Raw genomic sequence first — 14,806 nt, 5'->3', positions numbered from 1 at the left:
ACTATTAAAAATAGACATTAAACCTGAAGCCTGACTGACAGTAAGTTTAAAGCCCTGCAACTCTGAATAGATGATTATAAATCTATATAACCACTCTATCAAGAACAATCTGAGGAGAGCGGTTTTCCAAAGTGCAACTATCAATTTCTTCCCTTACACAAGGGGGCAGTGATAACAAGAAAAGAACTGGGCTCTGTGACACCTCCTCCTACAGACAGTAGGGGGTGGCAGTACATATGGCTTACAGTCAGAACAAAACAGGAAGACCCAACAGAATTGCTCTTTATTCTCCTCAGGCCCTCTCCTCTATGTTTTAGGCCCAACATAGCCTCAAGGTGAGCGACATATCAACAGAAAAGACTAAAACCCAAAATTAATCACCAAGGAAAATCCAGTTTTGTCTTTGAAGCAAATGATCCCTCAATAGCTAAATCTAGATCCAAGAGGAAGCCAATCAGTATGACTTTTAATTATCTGGCAAATTACTTACTGTTCTTATAAGAACAACATTCAGGCAAGTAACTCCGTTTCTCTGCAAGAATTGTAACATAAGACACTAAAATCTCATCAATAATTAACTATACCCTAATGAACACATGCCGATATTTCTGCCTGTTTCATACTATACAGACATACACTCACTGAGTGTGTATATAAGTTATATTAAATAGCTCATGGAGCTGTCTTTTGTTACTTCTGAAATTCCAGCTATGTTCTGACAATCCTCTAAAAACACAGATGTTCTTCTTAAATGGAAGTCACAATGTTTTGCAGCATGTGGGTAATTATACATATATATACATATATATACACACACGCACACATATAGAGAAAGAGAGAGAGAATGAGAATATTTAATACTTCATTTCTGTGCTCACATTCCTGAGATGATCTACCTGGGAAATGCTGCAAGAAGCGCTCCACTGACAGTATCCATGTTGTTGCTTTTTATGCCACATTTACTGTGTTCAATTTTTTTCCTATTTTGCCACCCCAACATCAAGAACATTTCACTACTGACATTCACCATAATTAGCCATTGCAACAGCTTTTGGCTTCAAACCCTCAAAATGCCTGAAAATTTATCCCTTTTGTTCACCATATTGTTTTGTTTTCCTCATTCCAGAAATTTTCACCTGTATAAAAATGAAGAAAGGGGCACCTATGAAAAAACGTCCATTTGCCTAATGATCTTGAACTCAGAATTATAGTCAAGATGTGGGGTGGGTTTTTTTGTGTGGTTTTTTTTGGTTTGTTTTTTTCCTTTTCCTGGAGAGGAGCAGAGAAGACAGTGCAAGACACCCAAAACACCAAATCTTCTTCCTAATATTAATTACCATTGTTTATGTTTGGTGAAAACCATTTTAAACATTCCACACCTGGAATACAACACAGGATACAATTATATCAGTGCTCTACACGCTGACGGCAAACCCTGGAATTATTTAGCCCTATTTTTTCTTTCCCATCTCACAACCAGACACAATTTGCTTGTTTCTTTCACGTGGGCACTATCTCTATCTCAAAAATTAGCGTATCATAGCTCCTCTCGATTCCCTGTGTTAAAATATCTAGCCGTGAGTCTTATTAATCTCTTCTTAGACTACGCCTCCTTTCCCAGAGAAATTAATAATATCACTAATAACACTTCTACCGTGAACTTCAACGCCACACAGGCCAACCCACCCTGTGCCTTACCTGACACATTTCACAACTACTTTCATGCTGCATTCGGGGGCACATTTTACAACTCGTTCTGCACCACATTCCCTGCCACGTTTAGCAATCTGCCTCGCATCTCCTCCTGGGTCCCCGTCATCCAGAGACTCTCTCGGTACCAAATTCCATGACACCTTCGGTGACACCGAAGTGACCGATCCCGGACCCATCCGAAGCCACCCCGAGTGCCACATTTGGAGCCAACCTTCCCCACGCCCTGGACACCGGAGGCACTCCACTGCCCATTTCGCTGCCTCCCCGCTCGCCCCCGCCCCTCTCCCTGGAGCCCAGGCGTCGGAGGCGAACGCCGCTGTCACGGAAGCAACCTTCCCTTCCCGGGCTCCCGGGGTCTCTCACCTGCCGCTCTGAGGGGGGTTCGCTGCACCTCGGGGTCAAGCCCGAGTCCCCGGGGTCTCCTGTGAGGACCGCGCCGCCCGCCGGCGCCGCCCGCGATCCCAGAGCACCTCGCTGCGCTCCGACACCCGCTGTGGGTCTGCGTCCGGGAAAGGCGCGGCGGGGCCTCCCGGCGGCTAGCGCAGCCCTCGGCGGTCCTCCTGTCAGCGGCGGCGCGGGTGCAGGCTCTCGCCCAGCGCGGCGGCGGCGGCGGCGGCGGCGGCGGGCAACTTGCTCCGCCTCGCGCGCTGCACAGCCAGGAGGTGAGCGCGAGGGGGATGGGAACGGGGGCGGGGCCGCCCGAAGGAGGCACGGAGGGCGGCGGCTGGAGGGCAGCGCTGGCGGCCCCGGGCCCGGCACTCGGAGCGCTCGCAGTTTCACCCGCCGGGCGGGCGGCTCGCACGAGGCAGCTGTGCAAGCGGGCCCCGCCAGAGCAGCGCACCCAGCAACCCGCGCCCGGCCGGCCGCTCGCTAGCGCCGCCGCCGCGCCGGGGGCGTCGCACCCTCCGAGGCCGCCCGCAGCCCCGCCCCCTCCGGGCCGGGGTGGGGAGGAGCGCGAGCGCGGAGGGAGAGCGCGTGCGTGGGAGCGCGTGCGTGGTGGAGCGCGCGCGCCCCCGCCCCCTCCACCGTTTGGGGGTGGGGAGTGGCGGGGATAGAGAGAGAGAAGACCGAACCCTTTTCTCCGCCGAGAGGTTTGGTCCTGGCTCTGCCTCTCTGTGAGGTCTGGGCATTTCTGTTTCCTCAGGGGGCTTTGACTGGGGGGGTCGTGGGCATTCAGTGGGGAAGAGGGGAGGGGAGCTCAATAGCAGACAAGGCCCTGGATGGTTCGGCTCCGCCCCCAGGGTGATGTCACTCTCGAGGTGCTGCTGCTGTCACGTGCGCCCACTCCTGGGCCTGTCCTGCTGCTTTGATGGCCAGAACGTTCCTCTAGATTTTCCCCACTTAAGTCACCTCATACACATATCACTCCTAGAAGTCTTCGAACCCTATAAATGTCAGTTATTCTTTCCCTGATGCTCAGTTGTAATCTGTAGACTGCTTCAAAATGCCATAGTTGGCTGGTGTAGGAAACAGAATGAAGTGCAAAACCAGGAATGGGGGGATAGTGGGGAGGGGAGAGAGAGAAGGTTGAGCTATTATCTAGAATCGTTGCTGAAATTCACCAACCACAGCTTGAGAGCCTGAGGTTGTGACGCTGCTTCTGTCACTGCCAGGTTGGACAAGAAGTAATGTGATTTTAAGAGCTAGTTGGCAAGGCACGGAAAGCCACCACAACAAAGCCTCCTTGAAGGTCATATTTCCCTCACTTCCCTCCACCTAGATCTTCTTCCCCTTTACTCTTCCTTTCCCTTGCATCGTAGAACAAGTCAACTGTGGAAGATATCTGCACATAAATTTGTTCGTGTGCTTTAAGATGATGCAGAGCAATCACTGTTACCTACTCTGCTTGGCTAGCCTTCCGTAAACTGAGATGACCTTTCAGTGGTCATCCATTCCTTAATGAGACACCATGATTGGAAATAGATACACCAAATTACTTCAGTCAAGCAACCTGTGTCTGTGGTGTTTCTAAGATAGAGAGATTTGATAACAGTCCTTTAATCTGCTGCATCCAGATTTTCTTTGTTTTTTTCAAAATTAGTATTAATTTCAGAATAATGCAGGAAATTGAATATGAAGCCATTTTGCAACAGCTAGTCTCTACAGTGACTTCTTGAAAAGTCAGAGCTAGAGCAGCTTTGAATACTACAGCTAAAATGGCAAGATGAAGGATTGGTCTATGGAATCTTTTGGTGATAACTCCAAAAAGTTAGATTACTCCAACTAAAACCTATTTCTCTATGGTGATAGAGGCAGAGTAGTGATTACTTTGGAGGAATTGAATGAGGTGGGGCAGGAGGGAGCCTTCTGGGTTACTGGAAATGCTCAATACCTTGATCTTGTTAATGATTACAAGGGTTAATATATGTGCAAAACGATTGGTGTGCTTTACTCTATCTCAATTTTTAGAGTTTTTAAAAAATTGTATACACAAAGAGGCATTACAACGTCACTATGATTGGAGTCTGGAAACCTAGATTTGAATCTCAGTGTCACCCACCACTTACCAGCCTATGAGACCTTGAGCAGGTCTGAGCCTTCTCTTTCTTTATCTCTCTAATATGGGTGATGTTACGTCACAGGATGGTTGTGAAGATTAAATGAAATTGTTTGAAAAGTACTTATCACAGAGCCTGGTATATAATAAATGCTCAGGAAACATTAGCCATTGTTATGCTATTCTTCTTGCACTCAAATTTACCTTATTTAATTCTCTTTTGGTCTTTTTATTTATTTTAAAGATTACTTTGATTCTGAGCCTTTGCCTGTGAGTTTCACTGAGCTAATAACATTCCTTTCCCTAAGAAATAACAAAAGGCGGTCAGGGGTGTAATGTGTTGGTTTTCAAACTAGTTCAGGTGGTGATACTTAGAAATTATGGTGCTCATTGTGGAACACCATGAAATTGTTAGATTGAATTCTGCCATATGGACTTGACTCAATTTTACTAGCACTAAATCTGGCTACATTATGTTTATGCAGATCTCCCACATATTAAAAAAAATGTGTTTTTAAGAAATAATACGTCTGCATTTTTCCTCTAAAATTTGTTTGCAACTTTTCACTAGAAAGTACCAAAAGTTTAATAACAATTCACAAAATGAAAACCTTTAAATCCCTTCTTCCTGGAAATTAGAAAAACACTGTAACTGCAATTTTAGCAGCAGAGCTCTTTGTTGGATTTTCCCACAGTAAACTCTAATAGCTGTGACCCACAGGGTCTCTTGCTCTGATGAAGTGAGTAACTCTGACTCACTATCCTCATCATTCTTCCAAAGATCCGTCTCCATTTCTTTCAGCCAATGTTTCCAAGATCCCGTGTTCACACTGAGCAGTGCCAGTGCCCACTGGAATGAACTTATTGCTTCACTGTTTCGATCATCTAACATGATGCTACTCAGCCAGTTCTCTTCCACATAGTTCTGCTGTTAAGTCTTGCTATTTGCTGCCACACTCTTAACTTTGTGGAGGAAACAGTCTGTCCCTGACAGAGGTAAGGGTGGGGTAAGGTAGGGATGGAAAGCAACAATGTAGAGAGAAGCCACCTCTGTTCTCAACTCCTCACCCTGATTTCCTTTTCGGTCACTAATACCTGAAATCCTGAGAATGCTTTTTTTTTTTTTTTTTTTTTTTACCTACTAAAACTCCATTCTAGTCAAGGTGATAATTTAGTCTATAACTTAAACTTGGAAACATAATTTATGCCATGTAAGAGGAACCTGTAAGTAATTGTCCATAAAGTGGCCCAACCATACTCTATACCTCCCAACTTTTCAGTGCCATCTATACCATTCAAAATGACCTTCCTTGCTTTGGCAACTCTGCACAATCACTCACCTCTGCATATGGCATATGTCTTCCCTGGCACCTCCAAGTCTCTTAAGTAAAGCATCAGGGCCACCTCTCTCTCCCTACTGAATAAAGAGTCATAACATCTACCATTGATGGATTGCCTACTGGCTGCAAATACTTTACTAAATGCCTTGTATATACTACTTCATTTAATTCTCACAACATCCTATCAGGTAAGTTTTTGGTTTTTTTTTTTAATTTTATTCATTTGTTTAATTTTTGGCTGCATTGGATCTTCGCTGCTGCATGTGGGCTTTCTTTAGTTGCGGCGAGCGGGGGCTACTCTTTGCTGTGGTATGCGTGCTTCTCATTGCAGTGGCTTCTCTTGTTGCGGAGCACGGGTTCTAGGCGCGCAGACTTCAGTAGTTGTGGCACACGGACTTCAGTAGTTGTGGCTCGCGGGCCCTAGAGCACAGGCTCAGTAGTTGTGGCGCACAGGCTTAGTTGCTCTGCGGCATGTGGGATCTTCCCGGACCAGGGCTCGAACCCGTGTCCCCTGCGTTGGCAGGCGGATTCTTAACCACTGCGCCACCAGGGAAGCCCTCAGGTAAGTATTATTATCTCAATTTTCTAGATAAGGGGGTGGGGAGGCTCTGAGAAGTTAGATGACCAGGTCAAGGTCACACTGAATGGCTGGCAGAGCCCCAGTCGGCACCCAAACATAAGCATTATCTTCTATCAGTTAACCTCAGGATAATGCTATATAAGATGCAAATGAGAACACAGAATACATCTCTTTAAAAATGTGAACCATGTTACACAAGGAAAGTATTCCTGAAAATTTGATGTAAAAGAGATTTTTCTCATTGATTGTTTTTCATGATCTCATTTCTTTTTATCTGCAATTGATGATTTCTAACTCAATAGCTTCTACATTTTCCCCACCACGTCCCACCTCAGCCTTTTGAGGAATACTTAATTTCTAGACTAACACGTAAAAGTATTTCCACATAGAGGAACTACTACTTCAAAAAAGTTTCTGGTGCATCTCTTTTTTGGAAAGTGAAAAAGTCATATATGATATGAATAAGCAAAACTCCATATATTTTTACATCGACATTTATAAATGCTTGACAAGTACTTGTACCTACTGTATGTTTATAACTGTGGTAAGTGCTACAGGGCATATTTAACTAATTTGAGGGAAGTCTTGCTTACTAGATCCTCATAATCTATTTGGGAAACAAAATGCTTAAAACATTTAAATATTAATACAGCATATTATAGAATTAAGTGTCACCATGAGTAAAACAGCAAGTTCTGTAATAATTCATAACAGGGAGGGAGATAGCTTTGACTGGCATGGTGTGGGACTGCTTCTCGAGGTAAGTAGAATAAGAAAAATATGTAGATGGTGAGAATGAAGAACTATTCGAGGGAGGGCCCTGGAGAATCAACAAAAGTTCAGAGCAGGGAATGAACATAACAGCTCAGGTCCACAAATCAACCCCTTTTGGAGATGAGTTGCTTTCTTTCCTTTTTTTTATTTTTATTTTTATTTATTTTTGGCTTTGTTGGGTCTTGCTGCATGTGAGCTTTCTCCAGTTGCAGCAAGCAGGGGCCACTCTTCATTGCAGTGCATGGGCTTCTCATTGCAGTGGCTTCTCTTTTTGCGGAGCACAGGCTCTAGGTGTGCGGGCTTTAGTAGTTGCAGCACGTGGGCTCAGTAGTTGTAGCACATGGGCCCTAGAGCACATGGGCTTCAGTAGTTGTGGCATGTGGGCTCAGTAGTTGTGGCGTAAGGGCTCAGTAGTTGTGGCACACGGGCTTAGTTGCTCCACAGCATGTGGGATCTTCCCAGACCAGGGATCAAACCCGTGTGCCCTGCATTGGCAGGTGGATTCTTAACCACTGCACCACCAGGGAAGTCTGAGTTGCTTTCTTATTTCTTAACAAAGACAAGAAGTGGCGTGAACTCTAAATAGACATGTTGCAAGTCGAATAAACAGACCAGCAAGCAACAGGTGTGAATGAACAGAAAAGGATTTACTAATCAGGGGAGAAAACATCAGTTGGTAAGAGGTTGGAAAGGTGGGACAGGACTGAACTGCAGTGGGTCCTGCCCAGGACGGGAAACACCCTGGAGACTGAGCAGAAGAATGACAAGAAGACAGTGTTTAAAATATTCATCTCATAGGGTAGATTTGAGCAAGGAGGGACAAGTAATAATGATTTGGGTAAGATACTACTTTTACTCTTTAAGGAGCTAAAGAAGAGGACAGCTTTAGTCAAGAACTGTGACAGTAGAAAGGAATAGTCCCAACAGCCATTGCATGGGAAGAATTAACAGAACTTTCTGAATAATTGAATGCAGAGGGTAAAGACCAGTGGGAGATGAAAATACAGCAAGGTGACAAGACTAACTGTCTAGAAGACTGTGGTACCTGTGACAGAAGCAGGGGAATCAGAGGATTGGTGTTAAGGAGAAGAAAGAGATGGTTTTGGCATATTTTGTGTTGTAGTAGTTTTTTACTGCTTTTGAGTTACAAATCACTTCTTTTGAGAATCTGACAGAATCAATGGATCCTTTTCTCAGAAAAAAATGGATTCATACTTACACGTGTTATATGATTTGTAATGGACACCCATGGATTTGGCTGCTGGAGAGCTCTTGACCCCAGCTGGGCACATTAAAACCCTTTCTGGAATTTTTGTACTTTATATCCAAAGGATCAAGTCAATCTCTCCCTAGTAACTGAAGCAATGGATGCTGTTAGCTCATGTGTTTCCTAACACATGAGCCCGAGAAACAAAGAATGCTCAAATGCATTTGAGTCCATGGATCCTTCACATTCCTATTCTTGGATTCCAGGACATTTCCTAGTCCTTTGTTGAAATTCCTCCATTGTTCAGCTTGTTTGAGCCACATTTCTGCCATTTATATGAGAGGTCTGATTAATTCACAGATTAAAGGTATTAATTGAAACCCACCCATGGGCTCCAGGTAAGAACTCCTAATTTAAGGTAACTTGGAAATAGCTAGTAGAAAGATGGGATTTAGGTGAGAAAGGGAAGATAGTGAATACTCAAGGAGAGGGTATATAGCTCAGGTATATAAGAGCAAGGACCCTGGACCCAGACTGCACTCAAATCCTAACTCAACTATTTACTAAATGCGTGACCACAAGCAAGTTATTCTACATTTCTAGATTTCAGGATACTCATCTGTGGATTGGGGATTAAAAACTATACCTACATGGGCTTCCCTGGTGGCGCAGTGGTTGAGAGTCTGCCTGCCAATGCAGGGGACACGGGTTCGTGCCTCGGTCCGGGAAGATCCCACATGCCGCAGAGCGGCTAGGCCCGTGAGCCATGGCCACTGAGCCTGTGCGTCCAGAGCCTGTGCTCCGCAACGGGAGAGGCCACAACAGTGAGAGGCCCGCATACCGAAAAAAAAAAAACTTGCAGGTACCTGGTCCATAGCAAGTCTCTATGGACTATTATCATTCAATGTAACAGGTCTGTACCTAGGCATTTCACATATGTTATATTATTTAATCTACTCCTCATAAAAACTTTACAGTATTGGAATTATTATGCCCATTTTACTAGATGAAAACATTGTGGCTCAAAATAACTTGCCCCAGATCCCACAGTAAGAGACAAAATCCAAATTAAAATACAGAATATTTGAATAGAAAATGAAGAGGAAGATTTTCATTACAATTAATAGAGCATACTATCTATCCTAAGAATTAATGTGTATATATGTGTGTATACTAATTATGTATATATATATATTTATTCAGCATCTATCTCATATAGCATCTATCACATATAGATGCTGGATATATATTTGTGAATTAAATTTATTAAATAATCCAGATCTGTAAAAAAGGGGGTGGAAAGAGTGTTCATACTAACGTAACCATTCTAATCCATGTACAATTTTGCATATTAAAATTAAATATTGGCCCTCTGGAAAATATAATCATTTCTCATGATTTTAGTTAGCCTGAACCACACTTTCAGAGTCTAGTCCACTCTATGTTATGGACAAGCTAGAATTTGTGGACCTTTAAAACTGAGGACAAGGCTCTGGACCTAGTTGACCTTTCAACCAAACTTCCTCAAAGAACCCTCACCTTCTTTCCATGCCCTTTCAATTCGTAATGACTTGAAACTGTGAAAATACATTTACCATTCAATCTCAGACACCCTAGGTTATGGCTGAACCTTGAGTAACACCTTTATTTGGGGAAAGGGAAGTCAGCAAAGGATAGAGAAGCAACAGGCAGAAAGCACATCTGTATGTCTGGTACTGTTTTAGGCACAGACCTCTTCCTCACTGCTCTACAGAGTTTGAAGGTACTTAGTATTGATCATATAAATTCTATAAACGATGCTTGGAGGGAAAAGGAGGGTAAAGTTCCATTTGGAACTCCCTATAGGTGGACCCCTAGTTTATTCCCTACCCATTCCTATGCAATTTCTCAATACAATCCTGGTAACATATACAAAAGTTGACTATGAAAAAATTAAATGCACACATAATACAAGAGCATTTTCCCCCAAAGAGCTGAAAGCAGTTTTCAGTTGCTATTTGCATCTCACATTTAAGATATGATCTTTGATAAAGTATTTCCAGCATGTATTATATTTTCTAATTTTGTCCTAACATCTACCTGACTGAGGATAGAGTCCCTGACTCCACCTTTGCTCAACTGGGTTATGTTTAGGAAACCTATGCTTCTTATTACTAGTATCAGCACTTCCATTTTCTACTCATTTATAAATAGTGGTAAAAAATGTAATAAAATATTCAAATAATTGCATAAACAAATACTGAAAATGGTGATGATGCTGAAAATAAACTCTTGACTGGTAGGCTACACCACTGTGTAAGAGCATAAAATGTTTATTCATCTGCAAATGCATGAATATTATAATTCAATGTATTTTAAAATAACTGAGGAACGGCATTGTATAAGAAAGTTTGAGTTGATCCAAAGTTGAAACTGTAAACATCGATGACCACCTATTTTGCACTCGTACTTGACACATTTTTTCTTCAAGGACAACATACTAAAGGAATCACAACACTGCCATCATCAAGGGTATTTATTGTGCCCTAATACAAAGATGATGCCACTGACCCACCACTAATAAGACATGAAGATTGAGTTGACTCTCCAGTATTGTGTGGGTTTTATTGAACCTGCCATATCCCCTCACTCAAAGCACCTAAGTAGTTGCAATGTAGTTAAATATTAAGAGAGGCAATCAGCAGCAAAAGGAGAATGATTGGCCTTTACAGAGAATGACCACACAATCATGATTTAGTACCACAGCCCTTATCAATTAGCCATGAGTAAGAGTAAAGGTAAGAATGCAGTAGAGTAGTGTAAATTGTCTTTGTTTTCTTCACATAATGGAATACACTTAATTTCTTTTTAATCAAAAGAGGCCTTAGATAATTTTTTAAATTAATTTTTATTGGAGTATAGTTGATTTACAATGTTGTGTTAGTTTCTGCTGTACAGCAAAGTGAATCAGTTATACATATACATATATCCACTCTTTTTTTAGATTCTTTTCCCATATAGGTCATTACAGAGTATTGAGTAGAGTTCCCTGTGCTATACAGTAGGTTCTTATTAGTTATCTATTTTATATACAGTAGTGTGTATATGTCAATCCCAATCTCCCAATTTATCCCTCCCCTGCCTTTCCCCCTTGGTAACCATAACTTTGTTTTCTACATCTGTGACTCCGTTTCTGTTTTGTAAATAAGTTCATTTGTACCAAGGAAATGATTTTTTAATATAAGGGAATTATAGCTTTGTTGATGTGAAATGTAGAGATGTTTTAGTTATTAAAAAGAGGTGGGGGCTTCCCTGGTGGCGCAGTGGTTGAGAGTCCGCCTGCCGATGCAGGGGACACGGGTTCGTGCCCCGGTCCGGGAAGATCCCACATGCCGCGGAGCGGCTGGGCCCGTGAGCCATGGCCGCTGAGCCGGTGCGCCCGGAGCCTGTGCCCCGCAAGGGGGGAGGGCACAACAGTGAGAGGCCCGCGTACCGCAAAAAAAAAAAAAAAAAAAAAAAAGAAAAAAAAAAAAAATGAGGTGGGAGAAAGAAAAGGTAAGGGAAATGAAGGTTTCGATTGGTCCCGAAGCCCAAGTAACAATTTCTCTAGATTTAGTCAACCTGACACACAGTGTGAAAGGAACAAAAGGAAGTAAAGAATCAGAATTCAGTAGAGGAAAAGGAAAGGAGGCATTTTAATATTACATTATTAACCTGATAATTGTAATAAAACTTCATTTGTGTGAAACTCTTCTATCTGACAATCTCATCTATCTGAAGTACAGCAAGGAACCAAGGAAACAAAGGAGATGGGAAAAGACCTCTGCAGAAACAAAATAGAGCTCACCAAAGTCCATGCCCTAAAGATCACGCCCATTACTCCTAGAGATTTATCGAAGCCCTTTCTCAGAGGCTATTAATTTTTACTTGGATTCGATTTTAAAAGACCTGGCAATCTGGCTTCCAAACTCATAAAAAATTAAAAGCAGTAAACTAGAAGAGGGAGGAGAAACTATCCCATGTAGGCATGCAGATAACAGTGAGAAGAGAACACTTCAAGTCTGTAAGCAGGGCAGAGAGGAAAAGAGGCATAAAAATTGACTTAATGATCAAAAAAGCACAGCAATTTAGTGCCTTTAGCAAGGGAAAAACAGTTCTACGTACCTCCATAGAGCTTGGGGAAGAAATTTTTAAGTCTGAGTCTATATTAACCCTGAGTAATCAAGAAAATTAAATTATATTCAATATACAGACATTCTCAGAGTTTTGCAGCACTCAACATTATGTAAGTAGTTCCATAAGGCACATAATGAAATTTTGAAGATATGAGAGATTTTATTTTATTTTTTTGGCCACACGGCATGTGGGATCTTAGTTCCCCAATCAGGGATCGAACCCGTGCCCTCTGCATTGAAAGCACGGAGTCTTAACCACTGGACCGCCAAGTCCCCAAGATATGAGAGATTTCATATCACATTGAGAAATGCAAAGAAGTCAAGTGTGTAAATGAACACCGCAAAATAAGTGTGCAAGGCCAGAGGTTGCCGGTTCAAGGAGATAATGGCCTTCAATGGTCAGTCTTGCATGGCTTTTGTCCCCATGCAGATTCTCACTGCATCAGCTCATGTTATGACACTACTGTTTGTTTGTTCCCCATTTTGTTACTTTCTAATCCTGTCCAAAAAGTGGCTAAATGATGGGAAGAAGTCAGGACCGGTTTATAAGAGTAGGTAAAATGAATGAGAGCAAAATATTAAAACTTTAAACAAGTCTGAAGATATTTTCGCCCTACCCTGATTTTGTGTTATCCAGGACCTTTCAGGGGATATCTGTATTATGCATAAGATAGAGAATATCACTAATAGGAATATATTTTAAGGAACAATCCAAAATAGAACAAAAATTTATGCACAAAGATGTTCATCATGGCAGTATTTAGCATTTTAAAAATTGGAAGCAATCCAATTTACCAACCTTAAAGAATGGTTAAATAAAATATGGTACATAAAAATTTGATGGACAATTATGCAACCATAAAAATTATATTTTGGTAGTCAGGAAATTTTTATGACATAATTTTAAGTTAAAAAACAGGATACAGGGCTTCCCTGGTGGCGCAGTGGTTAAGAATCCTCCTGCCGGGCTCCCCTCATGGCCCAGCGGTTGAGAATCTGCCTGCTAATGCAGGGGACATGGGTTCAAGCCCTGGTCTGGGAAGATCCCACATGCCGCAGAGCAACTAGGCCCTTGAGCCACAGCTACTGAGCCTGCGCGTCTGGAGCCTGTGCTCCGCAACAAGAGAGGCCATGTTAGTGAGAGGCCCGCGCACCGCGTTGAAGAGTGGCCCCCGATTGCCACAACTAGAGAAAGCCCTCGCACAGAAATGAAGACCCAACACAGCCATAAATAAATAAATAAATCCAAGCATTTGAAGCCCTGGTCGGGGAAGATCCCACATGCCGTGGAGCAACTAAGCCTGTGCGCCACAGCTACTGAGCCTGTGCTCTAGTCTGCAACAAGAGAAGCCACCACAATGAGAAGCCCGCGCACCACAACGAAGAGTAGTCCCTGCTCACTGCAACTAGAGAAAGCCCGCGCGCAGCAGCGAAGACCCAACGCAGCCAAAACTAAATAAATAAATAAATAAAATTTATTTTAAAAACTACAGGATACAGAATTGTATATGCAACATAATCTCTACAATGTACAGAATACATAGAAAGAAGATGAAAAGTTCTCATTAATGATAGCCACCAAAAAAAATTTTAAACCTAGGAAAAAAATCTATATATGCAATACCCACACAAAGAAAACTACAAATATTCACTGAAGGAAAATAAAAACTGCATAAACGAAAATGCATACCATGTTCCCTGATGGGAAGACTCATGATATTGTAAAGAAGCCATTTTGCCCAAATAATTTACAAATTCAATGTAATTCCAATCAAAATTATAATAGGATTTTTAGCTAATTCTAAAATTCATCTGGAAGAGTACATACTTAAGAATAGCTAGATTTTTTTTAAGTATAATGATGGGCCTCTTCCTACCAGATATCAAAATATATAATCACAGTGATTAAAGTGTGATATTGGGTCACAAATTTAAAAATAGATTAATGAAAGAGAATAGATCATCAACTACTGACACAAATATATGTGGGAGCATTTCAAATAATTGAAAATAGATGTCAGGACAATTGGTTATCCATTAAAAAAAAGATATATCTCTTACATCACACCATTCAAAAATTAATTAATTAACTTCCCCTTCCCAGAAACTGGCCTGGTCAGGGTCAAGGCCTGAAGAGCAAGGTTGAAGGCCAGCATGGCGGGATGGGCAGAGCTGAAGCCAAGCAGACAGCAGGCCACAGGGGTGGGGCAGAGGAAACGACGTGGCAGGGAGATCTGTTATGTCCAGGGCTACTGGGCAAACGGGGAAATAAAGGAAGATGGTGAGAGCAGGTTTCTCTTTTGGAGAAGGGAGTTGCAAATATGGAAAGTGAGAAGCCTAAAATGAACTGTATAATTTTGGATTGGAGGAATTGGTGTGAACTCAACGTTTTATATATCTGTGTTCTAATTTGGATGCTTGTGCTAAGGTTAGATAGGAGCATGCCCTTGTTTTTCGGAAATATACAGTGAAGTATTTAGAGGTAAGGGCTTCATGTCCACAATGGATCAGATGTCTCAAATGGTTCAGAAAAAAAATACT

General features: G+C 42.2%; 1 protein-coding gene across 8 annotated transcripts in view; it reads right to left on the bottom strand.

Moving 5' to 3' along the window:
- TANC2 (tetratricopeptide repeat, ankyrin repeat and coiled-coil containing 2) overlaps positions 1 to 2,305 on the bottom strand; it is a 374,683-nt gene extending 372,378 nt beyond the window's left edge. For all 8 annotated transcript variants that reach the window (XM_024130199.3, XM_028499426.2, XM_024130198.3 and 5 more), the window contains exon 1: positions 2,077 to 2,305. The gene's annotated coding sequence lies outside the window, so the exon portion shown is untranslated. The remainder of the gene's footprint in view (positions 1 to 2,076) is intronic.
- Between the last annotated feature and the right edge of the window lie 12,501 nt (positions 2,306 to 14,806).

The sequence above is a fragment of the Physeter macrocephalus genome, chromosome 14 (assembly GCF_002837175.3).
Source record: "Physeter macrocephalus isolate SW-GA chromosome 14, ASM283717v5, whole genome shotgun sequence".
Taxonomy (NCBI): domain Eukaryota; kingdom Metazoa; phylum Chordata; class Mammalia; order Artiodactyla; family Physeteridae; genus Physeter; species Physeter macrocephalus.
Note: the sequence above shows the minus strand (reverse complement) of the source record. Positions and strands in the feature narration are given on the sequence as shown.